Source organism: Polypterus senegalus, chromosome 2 (assembly GCF_016835505.1).
Source record: "Polypterus senegalus isolate Bchr_013 chromosome 2, ASM1683550v1, whole genome shotgun sequence".
In the NCBI taxonomy this organism is placed as follows: domain Eukaryota; kingdom Metazoa; phylum Chordata; class Cladistia; order Polypteriformes; family Polypteridae; genus Polypterus; species Polypterus senegalus.
In genome coordinates, this window is record NC_053155.1 from 19690210 (window position 1) to 19710258 (window position 20049).

The following is a 20049-nucleotide window of genomic DNA, read 5'->3' on the forward strand; positions in this document are numbered from 1 at the left end:
GGTTGAAGGAGAAGCAAAGAAGAGAGAGACGAAAACAAGAAATCACTCAGTATGGAGCTGGTGTTTCCTCAGTATTTGATCAGTACGACTTGTTCGGGTTGGTCTGCACCCAAGTCATACACAGTAAATGAACCTGATGCCTGTGAATTGAGACTGATTTTTCTTGGTGTGTTCTTCATGGCTGTTGCTAGTATACGCCCTATTCCTACCACTTGTTGCGTCACCATTAATGTTGGGTTCTTCAACCATCACATTGAGAGGCAGAGTCTTTTCAGACTGCAATTAAAACAGTTGGGGTATTTTCATCCATTTTACAAAGCTCAGGTAGTAACAGCCAGGTGTTACGTGGACACCGCCTTGGCCTGGTCCAGCCACCCGGGAGCTCAAAAATGAGGATCATTTGAGCCAGATAACCCTCAGGGAATCGCACCACACGACTGTAGTGCCATAACTGACACTCCCTCGCAATGCAGATAATGTGCCTCATTCTGTACTCCATGAGCTACCACTCATTCGACACAAAGTTAAATCAGCAGTACCCAAGGATTATACGAAGAGACACAGTACCAATGGAGTCCAGTCGTCGTCTCATGTTACTGGATAGCGTCCATGTCTTGCAACCATATAGCAAGACAGGAAGTACCAGGACTCTTAAGACTTGGACCTTCATCCTTTTGAATAGATATTGGGAGTGCCACATACCCCTTTCCAGCGACCTCATGACTCCCCATCCTCTCCCAATCTGCCTGGGAGACACACTGCTGATGGCTGTTCCTGAAAAGTCATTAAAGGCCAGGACACCAGCAAGCCCAGACACTCAGACTTCTCGCTCAGTCTCTCGAGAGCTCCGATCAGGAGCCTCCATTACTCAGTGAAGATCACAGCATCGTCTGCAAAGTCAAGCTCACTGAAACTTTTCTTCACCAACAGATGCTCCACAGTCACTGGACCCCATGACCCTTCCCAAGTAGGGGCAAAAACACACCCCTAACGAATCCCAGAATTAACTGGGGAAAACACAGAAGTTCTGCCTCCACTCTGCACAGAACTCAAAGTACCAGAGTACAGGCCTGTCATGATATCCAGTAACTGCGGCGGGGATCCTGCAAAGTCTAAGGATGTCTCACTGAGCAGATCAATCAGACAAGTTGAACACTTTACGAAAATCAACAAAGGCTTCAAACAAACTTTGATGATATTCGTGTTTGTGCTCGATCAGAACACAGAATGCAGTCAATAGTAGGCTTCTTAAGCATAAAACCAAAATCTGACAGACTGAAAGAAAACGTCTTTTTCTCCCAATTGGATCATTACAAATTGCTGATTAATCCAGAAAGATCTGTTGACTTTGTTCCAAACTGAGTAATTTTGTGTGTCACTGTAATGACATGAATTAGAGTTACAATTACTAGCTAAATAGCTGTCAGTTAAAACATAATTTTGCCTCAAAGGTACAGTAAATTATCCTATGTAGTTCTAAAACAACATGACATTTACTGGTGTTTAATAATATTTGTAAAAAAAGAGCTTTAAGCATCTTTTAATAAGCATTTTGGATTGCTGTTAGTGTCTAATAACCCCAGAGAATAAAACATTACAACTTGTTTGTAGCCTTTACATTTGTTGCACTTTCTTAATGACTGTAATGACCTCCCTGGTGCAGCAGCTCCTGGAAGACACAACCCTGACATATATGACTACACCTGCAGTGGGCTCGCATTTACGACTGATTAGTTGTTGGGGAATAACCGGTAAGTACGTGCTCTTTTAATTGCACTGGGTTAGTTCATCGATTAAAAAATATACCATTTTTACTTCCTTGGGTGTCTTTTTGAGTCCATGTCTTTGTTTAACAGAAACATGCTGACATCTTTAGCAATTGTACAATTTTTGATAGGTCTCAATATTTTAGGCTAACTGAAAACCCATTCAGATTGCACTTTAGGCATTCACGGCTAAATAATATAATGATTTTTTGACTAATTAAATAAAAATATTTTATTGAAGTTAATTATCCCATTTAAAGTTAGACTGATTAAACTGTAAGTGACAATATTTCAATATGGATTTTGAAAAGCCTTTAGACTGAAGGAGGATAAAGAGCGTGTGAAAACAGTCTTTTTTTAATTGAGGTTTTTAATGGTCATGTTTAGTTTTATTAGCATAGATGTGTATGTATGTAATGTGGCATTTGCTCAGCTAAATCAACTGATTATCAGGGTTGTGGACATTTCTGTTTTTATAGTTTTTACTGCTCTGTCTTTGTGTGATGCTACAAATTTCCTTATTTTTAATGCTTGGTGTAAAAATTATTTTTTGTATGAAAATTTATTCCTGTTACATATTTCAGTATGATGCATATTGTATGAATCTAAATAGTTTGTTGGTTATTTAAAACAAATTTGATAACTGAATACATTTCTATACTGACACACATAAAAACACACATTTTTCTTAATTTTCATCTTTTCTACTTTTAAAAGAAGCAAATTAGTTTTGATACAGATTAATATATGGTAGCTATAATATTAATAAATTTTATTTATATTGCGCTTTATATTGAACAATCTCAAAGTGCTACAAAATAAGAATAAATTAACAAACAAGATAATCTATAGAAATAATTTAACAAAATGCCTTTCTAAAAAGCTAAGTTTTTAGCTTTCATTTAAAAGCATCAGTCGACTGTGGGGCTCTCAGGCAATCAGGGAGAGAATTCCACAGCCTCGGCACCACCGAAGAGAAGGCCCTATCACCCATACTGCTAAGCTTAGTTCTGGGAACTTGAAGAATGTTAGTATGCACAGAGCGGAGGGTGCGTATGGAAGTATGAGGATAAGGAGCTCCTGTAAATACAGGGGAGCAGATCCATAGATGCACTGATGGGTAAGGAGGGAAACCTTGTACTCTGCTCTAAGTGGTACAGGGAGCCAGTGAAGGGTTTTCAATATTGGAGTGATGTGACTATGCTTTCGCACCCTCATCAGGATCCTGGCAGCACTGTTAGGAATGTACTAGAGTCTCTGGATACTCTTGCCAGGAATCCCAATGAGGAGCGCATTACAGTAATCCAGCCTGGACGAGAAATTAGAAATTAGGAATTGGACAAGTTATCTGTCACTAACAGTGAGAAATAGTAGTGCACATTACATATTTGTACTGTTTTCAATAATCTGGTGCATAGGCAGTAAGGTCAGTCATAGATAAGCAGCTTGCTCAGCAGGTGGCTGTTTAGCCTGGGGTTGGTAGAGTCCACTACTTGTAATCTCCAACATCCTCACCATGCATCTCTCAGAAGTGCCATCTCAGCAAAGACAGCAAATGACAATGAACGTAACTGGCAGCATGTGCAGGCACATAAAGCTGTGCCACAAGAGTGTCAGTGTTTGCTGTTTGTAATTATGTTTTGTTTGTAAGTATGAGTCCCAGTAGTGCCCTCTCAGGAAGTACAACATCTGAGAGTCTTGCTTAGCAATCGCTGAGCAGATATACACACGTCTTCTGAAGGATAACTTGTCATTTAGTGGTGGTCCCTCATGCCATCAGTGTGCCTTTTCTAACTCATATCAAAAACTTTAGAATGTTGAGGAATAAGGTTAATATACTGTAGTGTACATAGCCAAGATTAATTGTAGTTTCAATTATTTGTGTTTTGTGATTTAAAGTGCAGTGGTATTGCTTGTCTGTCATTTTATTAATAAGTCTGAATATTTTTTCTGAAAAATAAGTAACAAAGCATTATGCATTTTTGGAGATATGTCTGTTAAATGATGTATTCAGTTTAAGATCCATCTTCAGAACATTGGTAAGAGCAGAACTTGTTCGTATCCCAAGGACCACCTGTATATAAATATTGTGTTAATCCACTTTCCTACTATTTATTTAAAATAAACCTGATAAGAGAACCCGTACATCGATAGTCAATGTGCAATAGTAGGTGCAGATTACTTTTTATTCATGAAACAAAGCAGTTTTCAGAAACAAAGTGCAGTGCAGTCTTTTCTTGAATAAATACATAAATAATAATCCAATAAAAACAGTGTTTGATGGAGGTAAAAATCAATCAATAAATAAGTCAGCATCTGTCTTTTAAAAGAGGAGATGGCCTCTTACAGGTACAGTCAGCCATATTGTGTTTCTGCCACCATCCCATGGCGTTCAGTGAGGACCCCGTGAGCCCTGCTCCTTTCTCTCACCACCAAGCCTTCAGCTGGAGTCCACTCAGAGTGGTTGATCGCTCCTGCTCCTTATACACTCAGCAGGAATGACCTGGCACCTTGAGCCTCGTCTACTCGCTCCTTTTGAGGTCACTTCCGAACTCCTGCCTCCTCTTTGTAGAAGCCACGGCTGAGCCATGATCCTGTCCCTTCATCTTTTCTTTCATTTATCCTTCAGACTGTCTTTCTTTTCACACTTTTTTTCCTGTTTTCTCTTTCTTGATGCCTTTTCTCTTATCTCGTGGTCCTTTATCTACAAACCTCAGAGCACTAACAAGGAATTCGACTGAACTGTGTGACTGTGCATTTAAACACAGTTCCAGCCAATCTTCCCGTCAACACCTCAGGGCCACTCAATCACGCTGCTGCATGCACATCAGCCTGCCTGGAGCTCGAGCAAACTGACTTTATCTAAAACCCGCACACTGCCATGGACCCCTAAATGCATTTTACCACATATTCGTTACACAAACCAATATGAAACTGCAAGTCTACTTTAACTGAAAGTCATTTGGATGTGGCAGGAAAACATGAATACCTGAAGAAAGACATGCAAACTGTACACTGACAACCACCAGTCCAGAAACATGAACCCAGAAAACTTTATGCATGATGCTACATTGATTAGGGAAGAACAAAAGACTGTTTCACAAAACTGACACAAAAGTTCATTTTTCATTGACTTTTCAGTTGCGAATCTCGTCAAATAGCATATTGCAAGAGTAGTAAAGGTATTTTTTTCTGTGGAATACAATGGCTATTGCTCCCTAAAGTCTTATTAACATGTTTTTTTTTTGGAGGCTGCATAATGCAGGAAATGAACGCTAAACCAGTAATATCAAATCTATATCTCTTGTTCACATTGAGAAGCGCAATGCATTTTTTAAAAAGCACATGTTTATTATATGTGGGGAAGCCTTTTTCTCTTGCTCCCCACAGTAGCACAGTATAATGCGCAAACACAATAACTAAATAGTCCTTTCTTTTCTTTTTTCTTCTTCCTTTATCTTCTATCACTCTTTCTCTCTCTCATCCTCCTCTCATGATCCAACAAGCTTTGTTCACCTCCTCCCGACTCTAGCTCCTGGAGTAGTGGCAGCTGGGTCCTTTAAAGCCATACCCGGGTACACTCTAGGTGACCCATTCACATGTTCCAGAAGTTCTCCCAAGTGTGGCTGAATGCCTGATGTAATAGGGTTCTGCAGTGTCTACAACTTTCCCTGGCGCACCCCACAGATCCCAACAGGGCTGCAGTGAACTCCAACTCCCTGTGTCCCCCGTGTGTTTCCGTGATACCACAACCATCTTGGAAGATTACTGTCTAGCAGCCTGAGGGAGGTACTGTCTTCCTGTGTTTGTTCTCTGTCCGGGTCCTTTCGGTTCACAGTAGTCTTGGCTGGGCAAGTGGGCAAGGGCCCTGGTCGTCCACCACAATCTTCTTATATAATATGCTACCATAGCTGTCCGTTTGTCTGTCCAGGATTTTAAGTCACTTGTAGCTTGAAAACCGCTTGAACTATTGACCTGAAATTTGGTACACATGTACTACGTGACGTCTACTGTCCGCTTTCAGGGGTGATGATTGACGTGCAAGGTTATTCCTCTTTTTACTTTTATTTTATTTTATTGTAGAATCAACTCTCAGCAGCGGGGAGCAGCATTCTCATCCCTACCACCTTCGCAGTCACTTCCTCTACCTCTTCATATCTTAAATCATTCTTGAGGCAGATTGAAGACTTAAGTGCCAGCTTAAGTGAAAAATTAAGGAAAACGTGGTAAGTAATTGCAACACAAACACTGACTTAATCAGTTTTAACAAGAAAAGATTCCTACGAAAGAAGAGAAGAAGCGTGCCGCTAGGGTGGAGAAAAGAAGAGCTGCTCAGGAAGCAACAAGTGCATCAAACTCTGAGCAAATGATTGCTAAATGTACAGAGAAAGAGGAGGAAAACTAGGAATGCTCAAGTCAAGTATATTCACTGTGTTACTGGTGCCAAATAGTCAGTGTAGCCATAAATCACTTTATTTTGCTTTTGTAAAGTATCTGTTAATATATAAAATCTTTTTTTTCTAATCTGAAAACATGAAAAAACAAAACTATTTGTCTTAAGATAGAAGATGTTATGTAAGGATACCAAAGAATGAGAAGAAAGGGGTTTCACATTATCATATTAAAGATCTGCAGAAGCTGCTGTATGCCTTTTATTTATTTTGCATATATATTTTTATTTTAATTATATTATTATTATATTATTTTATTATATTATCTATACTAATAAAAGGCAAAGCCCTCACTGACTGACTCACTAACGCATCACTAATTCTCCAACTTCCCGTGTAGGTAGAATGCTGAAATTTGGCAGACTCATTCCTTAACAGGTTACTTACAAAAGTTAAGCAGGTTTCATTTTCGAAATTCTATGCGTAACGGTCATAATTGAATCCTACTTACGTACATATATATACGTCCATAGCCTGCAGCTCGGTCTCCGTGTGAAGCAGCGTTACGTCCCCCATCACCACGCCTCCAACGTAGTTGGCTGCCTGCCCATATAAGGCTGTCCTTTGCTGCGGTCTCTTCATTCCCTTCCTTGGTTCGCCACGGTATTCACGTCACCCAGTTGATAACTGCAGCCTTTTTATTTAACCCACGGCTTCTCCACTGTTTTATTGTTCATTTATTACATTTATAGTTATTGTGTAGGTATTTTAGACTTAGTTTACTGTTCAGGTACTCATTTCCTTTATCATTCCAACAGTACCCCCATTAACATGTCTATCGAGGTGATCACCATCGTTCAAAGAACTATCACTTACCGAGTGGTTTCCATGCCTGGAGATGGTCCCTGCCTTTGCCATTCTCTGTGTTACATATTGCATGGACATATCAGGCTCACTCTTGATATCCGGAGGAACATTGTGTCTTATGTATTGAATGACTAGGACAGGTTCAAGGTGTGGACTGAAGACGGTACAGGAGATAATTATACTACAATGGAGCACTAGAAGAGTGAATTGCTTTAGCCCTTCACCTATGGTTCTGCTTGTGAGTTGATGGCTGCCGCCGAATTGTTCAGTTGTCGCTTTCAAGTGTACCGAAATGGCCAAATATTTTACACCTTTGGACAACTGCCAATGCCTCTTAACACTAGAATTACCAGAGCCTACGAAAAAACTCGTAATTCCGTCCCACCTTAAACTGCTTCTTAAATCCCTTCACACCTCTCCGCCAGCCCTTTGTCTTCTAAATGTGCTGATAAAGAGAAGCCGGCTATTCCATCCCCCCACCAATTTAGAACGTGCACGAACTTCTCTCAGCTCATGCCTTGATTGAGTATCTGGGAGTGAAGTGGAGTTTTAGAGTGAAATAATAGATCGTTGTTTGGAACACACGCATTTCATGTCTGTTCCGTTTCTACAGTAATCTGTGTCAACACATTGTTAAAACAGAAACTTTTTTATATTCTAGTAGTAGATGACAAAATGTAGGCATAAACTATATAATGTATGAAGCCTGAAGTCCAAATAGCAAAGAAACATTTTCACAAGAATAACACAATTGCACTTTTATTCAAACATATAACTGCAGAAAGAAAAAGCCGCCTTAACATGCGACATTGACACCAGTTTACTTTAACTGACTCTGTGGTTCAATAGATACAGCCCCGCTTGAATCAAGGGTCACGGGTTCGATCCTGCCCCTCCCTTTTGAGAAGTAAACTGTTCTTAGTCTTACTGTTTTAGAATAAAAACATACATTTGATTTCAGTCTGTAACAGCCGGTGCAATTTATGATCTTTGTAAAGGTTAGCTTTTTTTTTTTTTATTCACTTTTCACTCTCTCAGTCGCGTTCAGAATCAATCCATACAACCCCATCTGACACGGCTGTTTTCACTAAAGACGCTATAGCTCTGCAGTGTACCACGATGCATACTAACGCCCCGGTTCTGACACACAAGCGCTGGCGAAGCTGCCTTCTTCGTATCTCACCGTCACTTGCTTTTCTTTTTATTCAGTTTTATTGAGTGTTCCTGCCAGTCCCGCATGTTGCTGTATGCTTTTTCTTTTGCACCCAGGACATGCAGAAGAAAGAATGGTAAAGACCAACTTCGCGCTATATGCAATCATCAGACACTCCCCATCTGCCCGTGTCGCTCAAACACAGGAACATATATTGGTGTAAAAGTATAACAAAAGTGCACTTTTATTCAAGTGCACTTTTTCCATCGCCTTTTCCTGTAAGAAGCAGTGTACACACTTCTCTCTATGCTGTGGTTTCTATTACACACCTGAAAGAAAGAGACAATATATGTGAAAATATCCAGCATACAGCAACAGCGGGGACTGGCAGGAACACTCAATAAAACTGAATAAAAAGAAAATCAAGTGACGGTGAGATACGAAGAAGACAGCTTCGCCAGCGTCTGTGTGTCAGAACCGGTGGGGGCGTTAGTATGCATCGTGGTACAACGCAGAGCTATAGCGCGTCTGTATTCTGTTTCTTTTGTACTCCAGGGCACGCAGAGGAGAGAATAGTAAAGAGCAGTAAGTTCGGCGCTATATGCAATCATCAGACACTCCCATCTGCCCGTTGTTTTGTTATACTTTTCAATACTTTTTATACTGCTCAAACGGGCATGCTCAAAAAATACACGTGTAATGCCACGAAAAGTGCACGCAGACACTTCATTTCAAACAAAACAAGTGCACTTTTATTCAAAACTACCTGTATAACCGAAGAAAAAAGAAAGCAAGATACAGTAGGCGATTGATACGACATCTTGCATGGTGCAATGCTAAGAAGTGAAGATTTTCATTCCGTGCTATATAAAATCATCACATTCAAATATTAACAGTTCCCACACACCCAAGGACCGTCCTTCCTACATTTACGACACGTGTACTTGTTGCCGTGTACACACCTCTCTGTGCTATGGTTTCTATTACACTGAATGAGCACCTGACACTGTACTTTCTTCCCTGGGGGAAGGTCCCGCATCAGAGAATTTCCAGTTCCTGCATAAATTCACACCGATCTGACGCTGTTCGTTTTCAAATAATATTGCATTAGTGCGATTATATTTTCACATATATTGTCTTTCTTTCAGGTGTGTAATAGAAACCACAGCATAGAGAGAAGTGTGTACACTGCTTCTTACAGGAAAAGGCGATGGAAAAAGTGCACTTGAATAAAAGTGCACTTTTGTTATACTTTTACACCAATATATGTTCCTGTGTTTGAACGACACGGGCAGATGGGGAGTGTCTGATGATTGCATATAGCGCCGAAGTTGGTCTTTACCATTCTTTCTTCTGCATGTCCTGGGTGCAAAAGAAAAGCATACAGCAACATGCGGGACTGGCAGGAACACTCAATAAAACTGAATAAAAAGAAAAGCAAGTGACGGTGAGATACGAAGAAGGCAGCTTCGCCAGCGTTTGTGTGTCAGAACCGGGGGGCGTTAGTATGCATCGTGGTACACTGCAGAGCTATAGCGCCTTTAGTGAAAACAGCCGTGTCAGATGGGGTTGTATGGATTGATTCTGAACGCGACTGAGAGAGTGAAAAGTGAATAAAAAAAAAGCTAACCTTTGCAAAGATCATAAATTGCACCGGCTGTTACAGACTGAAATCAAATGTATGTTTTTATTCTAAAACAGTAAGACTAAGAACAGTTTACTTCTCAAAAGGGAGGGGCAGGATCGAACCCGTGACCCCTTGATTCCCAAGCGGGGGCTGTATCTATTGAACCACAGAGTCAGTTAAATTAAACTGGTGTCAATGTCGCATGTTAAGGCGGCTTTTTCTTTCTGCAGTTATATGTTTGAATAAAAGTGCAATTGTGTTATTCTTGTGAAAATGTTTCTTTGCTATTTGGACTTCAGGCTTCATACATTATATAGTTTATGCCTACATTTTGTCATCTACTACTAGAATGTAAAAAAAGTTTCTGTTTTAACAATGTGTTGACACAGATTACTGTAGAAACGGAACAGACATGAAATGCGTGTGTTCCAAACAACGATCTATTATTTCATTCTAAAACTCCACTTCACTCCCAGATACTCAATCAAGGCATGAGCTGAGAGAAGTTCGTGCACGTTCTAAATTGGTGGGGGGATGGAATAGCCGGCTTCTCTTTATCAGCACATTTAGAAGACAAAGGGCGCTGGCGGAGAGGTGTGAAGGGATTTAAGAAGCAGTTTAAGGTGGGACGGAATTACGAGTTTTTTCGTAGGCTCTGGTAATTCTAGTGTTAAACATCTTGGATTCACAGGTGATGATTTGAGTAGTGGACACTTTGATGTTTATGAATGTTTCAACTCTCAAAAGCTGGATGCAAAGTTATTGACGAAACCGGTTGTATGATTACATCGCTTGACAGATGCCGAATGTCTCTTCAACACAAGTCCTACAATTACTAACTTAATTGAAACAAACCAAGAAACTCAAACCAATTATGACAGCAGTAAAAAGGAGGCGTGTCAAACGTCATGGTACATTTTCTGATCCAGCTTGACGGAAACAACTTTGTGATGCTGCTGCTAAATACTCACAGGCAAATCCACAAGTTCATAGACATGCTGTCGCTAAATAATCGCAGACAAATCCACAAGTTCATAGACACGCTGCCACTAAATACTCATAGGCAAATCCACAAGTTCATAGAGACACTGTCGCTAAATACTCGCAGGCAAATCCACAAGTTCATAGAGACGCTGTCACTAAATACTCACAGGCAAATCCACAAGTTCATAGAGACACTGTCGCTAAACACTCGCAGGCAAATCCACAAGTTCATAGACACGCTGGCGCTAAATATTCGCAGGCAAATCCACAACTTAATAACGGGAATGCCTGTTAAACATCTTAGATTCATGAGTACCGATTTGGGTAGTGAAACCTGTTATCTTTACAATGGTTGACAAACACGGAATGTAACTTGAACACAACACGTCCTCCAAATACCTTTATGATTGAAAGAAATAATGATAATCAAATCCTTTATAACAGCAACATTCATAACAGTGACAAAACAATTACATTGACAATCATGTTACATTATTTTTAAAATGTTTCCTTCTCTTTTTCATAACTTCTTTGACACACTACTTCGCTGCGAAGCGCGGGTATTTTGCTAGTTATATTTTAAATTTATTTTTATTTATTGTTTACATTTCATTATTGAATATATTTATCATATTAATTTCAAGAACTGGGGCCAAAGACAAAACCTTATCTTATCTTAGAAATTAGTTCTTTCTCAACATATTTGCTGACATTTTTAAAAACATGAATACTGAAATGTTCACTTTAACTCCTTCATTCAAGTTTTCTACTTTCCTTCTCCTCTCCTCAGGTGTGATCATAAAAGACCAATGTCTGGATCGAATGAAACCAGTTCTTCAGTCAAAGAATTCCTCATTACTGGATTTGTTGATTTTAGAGATCAACAAAGCAGAAGATATTTTTTCGGAGCCTTCCTCACAGCCTACCTTTCCATTCTTTTTGGGAACATCCTGTTAATCGTCATTTTTCTATCTGACAGCGCACTCCACACCCCTATGTACATATTAATCTGTGGTCTGGCTGTTCTCGACATCGCCATCACCAGTACCACTGTGCCCAGTTTGCTAGTCCTATTCACATTTGAGTACAGACTTGTGTCGCTTGCTTCTTGTTTTACTCAGGCAGCGTTCTTTATGGGCCTGTTTGCAACTGAATGCTTTCTCCTTGCCCTAATGGCCTATGATCGCTACATAGCCATTTGCAAACCACTTCATTATCCTAATTTAATATACAACAGTCGCATCACAAAACTAATGGTCTGCTGTTGGGTGGTTGGTTTTCTTTGTGCAACCCTTGTTGTGGCACTCCTTCTCAGCCTCTCATTCTGTGGGTCTAATAAAATTATTCGCTCCTTTTGTGACTTTGGGTCTGTACTGATTTTGGCCTGTGGGGACATTCACATCACTAACTATGTTGCTTTTGCTGTTGCTTTGAGTGTGCTGCTTATTCCTTTGGTGTTTATCCTTTTTTCATACATGCAGATAATATTTTCAGTTGTTAAGATTGCCAGCTCTGAAGGACGTTTGAAGGCCTTCTACACTTGTGGCACACACATGCTGGTCATTTCTGTCTTTTTCTTGGCTGCCTGTAGTGATTTTGTTGCATTCAGAATTCCTGGTACCTCTTTGGACACCCGTATTATGATCCCAATCATACAGAATGTCTTTCCAGCTTTAGTCAATCCCATAATTTACTGCCTGAGGACTAAGGAAATCAGACAAAGCTTTATTAAAACAGTAAGGAAATTAAGAGTTGTAAAGGATGCAAAAAAGAATTAGATTCATTGTAGTGGAAAAACTTTCCTCTGTTTTCAAAGAAGTCATTCACAGAGACCAGAAGAAAGTGCAGAACAATTCTTTATTTGTACACTGGTATGCACAAATGTCTCAGTCCTTGGACAGAGCAATCAATTAAACAATTCTTTATGCTTTCCGTTTACATTACCTCATCTAATACATAACGTCACCTGACTCTTAATATGCATAATATGCAGGGCTTCATCCAATCAACGAGTGCTACCGGTGTTTTCTGACTCTTTTTGACTCTGCCATTAATCTGAATATTGCCTTGTAAATGGGGGTGATCTGTGGTCTCTTCTATTGATTTTAGCACCGCTTCATAAGAGGGGTGTTTAGGCTTTCCCAGTAATTTATTCCTGCTTCCTAGAGGGGTGTTTGTTACTCACTTACTTCATTTTACTCTTAGCAACTATCTTGGTGGCTCCTCTAAGATGAGGCAAAAGCCTCACATGCCTAGGCTTAAAACAGCATTTATTTAACTCTTTAGTTATATTCAGTTCTTATCCGTAAGTTTAATAATTCATTGTTATATCTTCATATAAGTATAAACTAATAAAATTCTATACTGTCATCATTTTAATATCTTTTGTTTTTCTTGATTTTATTTTTATTACATTCAGACCTACCCTTCAATATGTCAAAGTTAATTGTTTCTCATTTTATGTCCCTGCTGGTCATTGTCTGTTCAGCATTTATGTGTTATCCTTGTATTTCCATCCATTTTTGTCCGCTATCGCTAAAGACGTGTTTGACATGTTAATTAGAAATTCTTAGTTGATCCAGTGTGTATGAGTGGACCATGATATGTCACCTGTAATGCCGGGATAGCCTCTGTCTCCCCACCACTACCACTATTTGGATTTTATGAGTTTCAGAATATCTTTATATACATAAGTTGTTATTTCTTCTTAATCCATAACTCTGGTACTGGCTAAATTCTTGTATACTTTGTAACCAAATGGGGCACCACTGAGTCGAAAACCACAGATGTAATGTCACCCAACACAACTCACTGTCCAAATAAAGGATTTTTTATTTGTTACAAACACGTTTCCAATCAATCAACAATTTAATCAATCTATTTTCTCCTTCCCTCCTCCATATAGCTGTCGCCCACTGCCTCCCGACTCTGAACTCCCCAAAGTGAGGCTGTGGTTTTTTTAACTGGTTCCCAGCAAAGGTTGCCTGAAGCATTTCCGCGTTGTGTGGAAACCAGGACAGTCCTCCCCCTGCAGTGCCCTCTAGCCCTCTTTAGTTCTTATACCACCTTGCGGGAATCCTAACTGGGTTTAGACCAGAGGAATACTGCCACCTGCCATGTTTGGGAATGAATTTCTCCTAGCAGCCACGCTTGCCCAGCCTATCCATTATTCTTCTGGGTCAATGGAAATAAAGATTGTCATGCGTATCGGCCGAATTCAATCTCCACTCCCACCGTCTTTCCATTATGGTCTCCATACCTGGCAAGAAATCATTTTTAACCCAATCCAGAATGCCTGTATTTCCTCCATGGCATTTACTTTTTCTATAACTTTATTCTCTATGAAACAAAATATCTTGTGCTAATCCATCAAATTCAATTCCGTTTTTGTTTACTGCTCTTCACTGAGCACTGGATAAGGGTCCTTACCTAAATCTTTAGCTATTAAAGCAAAACTACTAAACCTTACAACTAATGCAGTTGTAATACAGTTTTGCTTCCCAAAAAAAAAAAACTAAACCAAGTCCTATTCCTTAACCAGAGAAATGTGTCCTATTAGAACAAAGAATTTTACCTCATCTGCAACATTTTTCTGTATGTGTAAAAGCAGGGGGAAATTATTCTAGTGCAGAACTTGTAAAGCTAAGAGCACATACCTGATAGCACTATGGAGGGGCTTGTACACTGCTAAAAGCCATTAAGATGGATATATGGCTACTGACGAGTCTCATGAAGGAACCTGGCTTGGACTAGCTTATAGAGATGGGGAAAGTGAGTAGCAATGGCGTTACCTCTGACCCCAAATGAGCAGTGCGAGATGAAAGTGGTGATATAAATGTGTAGGCAGCCAGTGCACAAGACAGTTGAGAGCGCAAGGAGCAGCATAGAAGGTGCTGTAGAAGATTGGGCAGTGGTAGCACAAATAGCCATTTTGGGCGCAGAAAAAAACATTGGGAGCAATATTGCTTTTCGACTATGTTAGCAGAAACTAATGGCACAGCAGTTCTGGCGTGTAAAGTAATAATACTAGACCGAACATATATATAATTCTGGAGGAATGAAACACACGGGAAGCGTTCAGTCTCAGGCATACAAAAACTTAGCACAAACTTAGCAAACTTAGCTCACTACTGCCACCCTTTGGTCACCACCAAAAAGTCATTTACATATATTAATACAAAATCCACAAATGAGAGCATATTTACATTCATGTCAACAGACTAAAAAACTTAAAAAACACTTGATGCATACATAATGAAGTTTAGCAAAAATTGTGTGAAACTATACAAAATAAAAGCTTGCCTGTTTTGTTTATCACTACTTACTGTTATGATTTGCATTTTTCTTTCATTTTTGTGTGCCTTGTCCTGAATGAATTCTGGTTATTTATGTGACTTATCTAGTGTGTTTATCCTCAGAAATTCAGATTTTGAAGTTTAATTTGAGGTTTAGTGCAATTTTGTCAAACTAATTACCTTAATCTGCAATTGTTCCATCCTGGGTATGACGTTAATCTCCATCCAGCCCTGCAAGCAGCTCCTCCAATTTACAGGAAAAATTTGGGGGTTGGTGGCAGGACTGGCACTCCAGCCACACTATGGTGCTGAGGTGTCACCCTCTGTATTTGGATCCCAATCCAGTTGGTTTGTTATGTGGTTGGTATGGCAATGCGTTCTCAGCACATGCTCCCAACCACTCTCTCTCTCTGTGATACCATTTTGTTTTTCTTTGGGCACCCCACCTTTGTGAATCCCATTATCATGATGGTGGTCCCGGTTGAGATAAGCATGGCCTTCAAAGTCATGACTTTGAGGAGTCAATTATGAAGTGTTAAAAGGTCATCTAGATGGCCAATTTGTGCCCAAGTTGTGAAAAAATAATAAAAGAATAGCATGTGCTTATTTAGTTCATGCTCTTGGTATCAGTGTATTTTTTGATTATTAATTTGTGTTTTAATTTTTGCTTGACATTCTTTGACTTTTGTTTCTTCCCCTGGTGCTTTCAGCAAGCTCAGGGCTGTCATTGACCGTTGGAGCGCCCCCTAGATGGAAGTCACTCGGTACGGTAGAAGGTACTGTTATATACACTTTCATCCTAAAATTTGTAGTCTTTCATATTGAAAAGATAATATACTTATCTATATATGTACAATGTGTGTGCGCTTAATTTTGCAAGCATATGCATGTTTAATATTATCTTAAGTGCTTTGTGAAAAGAAAGATTTGGAATGTTTATGCTATGAAAGGCACTATATAAACATAATAAACTGAATGTGCATTTCAAGTAGGAGGATTATTAAGATATAGTAGTACTTATACATGTACAGTATATATGATATAATACATTTACTGTATATTATATAAAGTTACATTTCTCTATAGAGAAAAAAGCATTAATTTTAAACGAGTAACATTGTAAAGAGGGATTATCCACAGGGCATAACATTCACATATTTTTATAATAAGCAGTGACACTTGGCAATAACTTTATTAGCATCTTATTAAACGCGATGCCTTAAAGTGTTTGTTCTGGAAATGAACCCTGCGACCTTCAGAACATTTAGAGAATCAAGGAAACAACTTTTGAGAATGTGCGAGATTCATCCAAAATTTTATAAGGTAAGTTTATTCAGATTATTTTGTGTAAATGATGTTTAAACTTTTTAAAACACTTACTAATTTTTAAAAACAATTACTGATGTAATTAATGGCAGTAATTTGTTTCAATTTTTAATACACTAATTTAAAATACAGTAACTGGTAAAATGCCTTTACAGTAAACCAAATGAAAACAGATTTGTAGGAAGATTTTTAGATGTTGTCAATAGATAGATGCTTGAGGGCACTGTTGCTCCGTGAAACCCAACAGACAGATGCAGACACTGGTTTAAAAGCACCCAGAAGTATTTTTATTTTCTTCTTCAAAGAGCCCCAAAGCACCTCCACCACCATAAACAAGTAAACACTAATAATAAATGCACACTATCAAACACAGTAATTCTCCTCTGCTCCCAGTGACTTGGGAGTACTTCCAGGCTATACGGGAACAAAAATTCCCTCGTTTCCCTGCAGTGCAGCAAGGTGGTCCCCCCAGGGTACCCAGCAGGGTTGTGAAGCCAAACTACATCTTCCATGATGCTCTGCATGAATCCAGGGCACCTCTAGACTGTAGGGAAGGCGCCATCTAGCGTGCTGGATGTGTTGGCCGGGATGAGCTGCTGGCCGTCCATCACAATGTATACTTTTCAACTTTAAGAGGTTAAATAATTCTATATTTATGAGTGTGCTGTATAAATAATGATATAAAAAAAAAACAAAAAAAAAACATGGTTCCTAACAAGTAATGTAGTCACGTTAGGGATCTTATAGTGATAGTAAATATAACTAAATTGATCGTTCTACTTTAAAGGCTTTGTTAGACTAAAAAAAACAGCTGCAGCTCGGCCTTCATTTAATGTGTTGCACAGGTTTAAGTGCACTGTAGAGCAGAGGTGCAGGCCACAGAGACAGAAGGTTTTCATTCCAATTGCCCTTATAATCAGGGACAGCCGTAAGTCCACTGATGAATTATTAAATTCCATTTATTTAGTTCTGTGCCTAGTATATCTTCTGTAGACATTTACTGCTTTTGATTCAGCACTTTAGCTTTAAAAAAGTATTACATCCTTTCATGTACTTTCCCAATTAGTAGTTTTTTTATTGTATACTTTAGATTCATTTGTACTTGTATATGTTAGAAATGTTCAACATTTTTAAAGACATGTATTAAAATACTGTTTGTATATTTAAAAACTTTTATTCTGTTCTATGAAACAGGTTGTAAGTGAAATATAAGTCATATTTTTTATTACAGACAAACATATTTTGTTGGGTAACTGAAAAGGGAATGTTTGTCAACCAATACTTCTCAGGTTGGTAAAAGTTAAAGCCATACTTCCATCCATCATCCATCCAGCTATATCCTAACTACAGGGTCATGGGGGTCTGCTGGAGCCAATCCCAGCCAACACAGGGCACAAGGCAGGAAACAAACCCCAGGCAGCCCACCGCAGGGCACGCACACACTAGGGATAATTTAGGATCACCAATGCACCTAACCTGCATGTCTTTGGACTGTGGGAGGAAACCGGAGTACCTGGAGGAGAAGGGAAGGGAAGAACATGCAAACTCCACGCAGGGAGGACCTAGAAAGCGATCCCGGGTCTCCTAACTGCAAGGCAGCAGCGCTACCCACTGCGCCACTGTGCCGCCCATAAAGCCATACTTTACAACAAGGTCTGGTTAAATACATGCTTTGTAATATTCAGTCTCTTTAACAAATAAAAATTGTTGTACAAGTTTAATTAACTTTGAATAACAACCATTTTTAATATATTACCATTACTAATATATTACATTTTTTTTAAGAATTATATAAAATATTCTAAAAACTGTCTTCTTCCATGAAAGGTAAAACATGGAAGATGAATCTACAGATTTTGATGGTAGTGATGAACTATTTCAAACTGAAGAATATGAAGAATTAGATTCAAGCACAGAATCTGAGCTTCCATGTGAGCTGAAGGGAAAAAGAAGAAAAACAATCGATGAGGAAGAGGTTCAAGAAATGTTTTTTAATGAGAATCAAAATACAGTGGATACTTCTAAAAACTGTGCTGAGGGGAGTAATGTCATACTAGAAAGTGCTCGGGAGTGTTCAGATAAAAAGAAATATGACAGACTGAAGAAGAAATGACTGGTGTTGTATTGTGCGGCAAAGGTAGTTCATTTGCCTCGCCACCTCAGGGTAGTCCATAACTGGAGAAAAGAAAAAGAACAATCAGCAGTACAGACTTTTAAGTTAAGAAAGCCCTACTCTTCATGTAAGTCCCCTAACATAAAAACAAAAGATTATCACAATTTCCGACCATGTCCTGTTGCAGGGTGCTTTTCTGTTGTTAAACGATTATCTCCTCATTTAATGAATGTTCACAGAAATGCCAAAGATTCAGAGCAGTACAAAATCCTGCTTCATACTGCTAGCAGGAAAGGCAAGCAAGATAAAGAGAGCATAAGGGTTAGGCCAGAATTAAGCAGCAATATCACATCACACATGAATGATGAAAATGCTGAACATAATATAGTAGACTCTGTAGAATTTATCAATCAGAATGAAACTGAAGAGTGTGAAATGGAGGAAAGTGAAGAAAGTGAATATATGGCATCTGAGAGTGATTATGCTCATTTTACAAGGGATGACAATTTGCGTTTCTCCTATTTTGAGAAATGGTTGCAGTCAGCAGATGGTGGCATGAAAAATCAGCAAAGCAAAATGTTTCTCAGGTTAAAAGTATTTTAGCTGCAATTGGCAACAAAAATAATTTCCAATCACTCTTAGACAAAAGATTACTGAGAGATGTGAATTTCCCCTTGTGATTAATAAAGTATCTATCTATCTATCTATCTATCTATCTATCTATCTATCTATCAATCAATATGCCCACCAAAAAAAATTCTTACCAGGAACAGTTAAATCTTATCTATCAAGCTTAAAACACTGGTACAGTTTTTTTTTTTTTCCTGAAGAATCTACCAGCCTCTCAGAAGATGAAAAACAACAAATTGAATAATTTGAACAGATTGTGCTGGATCTGTTCTTATAGAAAGGAATGTGCAAAACATGGCCTAGAGAAAATGGATCAAGATCTTTAACACATTATTATGCCAGACAAAATTGAAGATTTTGAAAAAAGTGAGCCAGCCACAACAGCTATTAAACTTCTCGCTTGCATAGCAAGTAACAATAAGACACCAATTGCACAGACAGAGTATGTTTTAATACGAGACTTTCTTCTAACAGAAATAGTAATTGGCAATGCTAATCAATATGACAGTGGATCAGCTCTCAAGTACTCGCTGTATAGATAATCATTACGTCATTTCAGTGGCCAAACATAAAACAGCATCTTCCCAGGGGCCAGCCAATATTTTTCTTAGTTCTTTTTTGTTTAGTTGGCTATCAATTTTTTCTAAAAATGTTCGTCGACATGTGATTAGGGAAACTAATTGTGACAGCAGGTATTTATTTCTAAGTTTGACAGGTGAATATTTACAGAGTGGACAAATATCACGAGCTGTTCGTTCAGTTTGGAAGAAAGGTGGGCTTGGTGAGCAGATCACTTGCACACTGTTTAGAAAAACGGCAGTGTCAGCAATCCATCAGACACACCCTGATTTGAAGGCCAACTTGGCAGACTTAATGTGCCACAGGGTTGAAACAGCC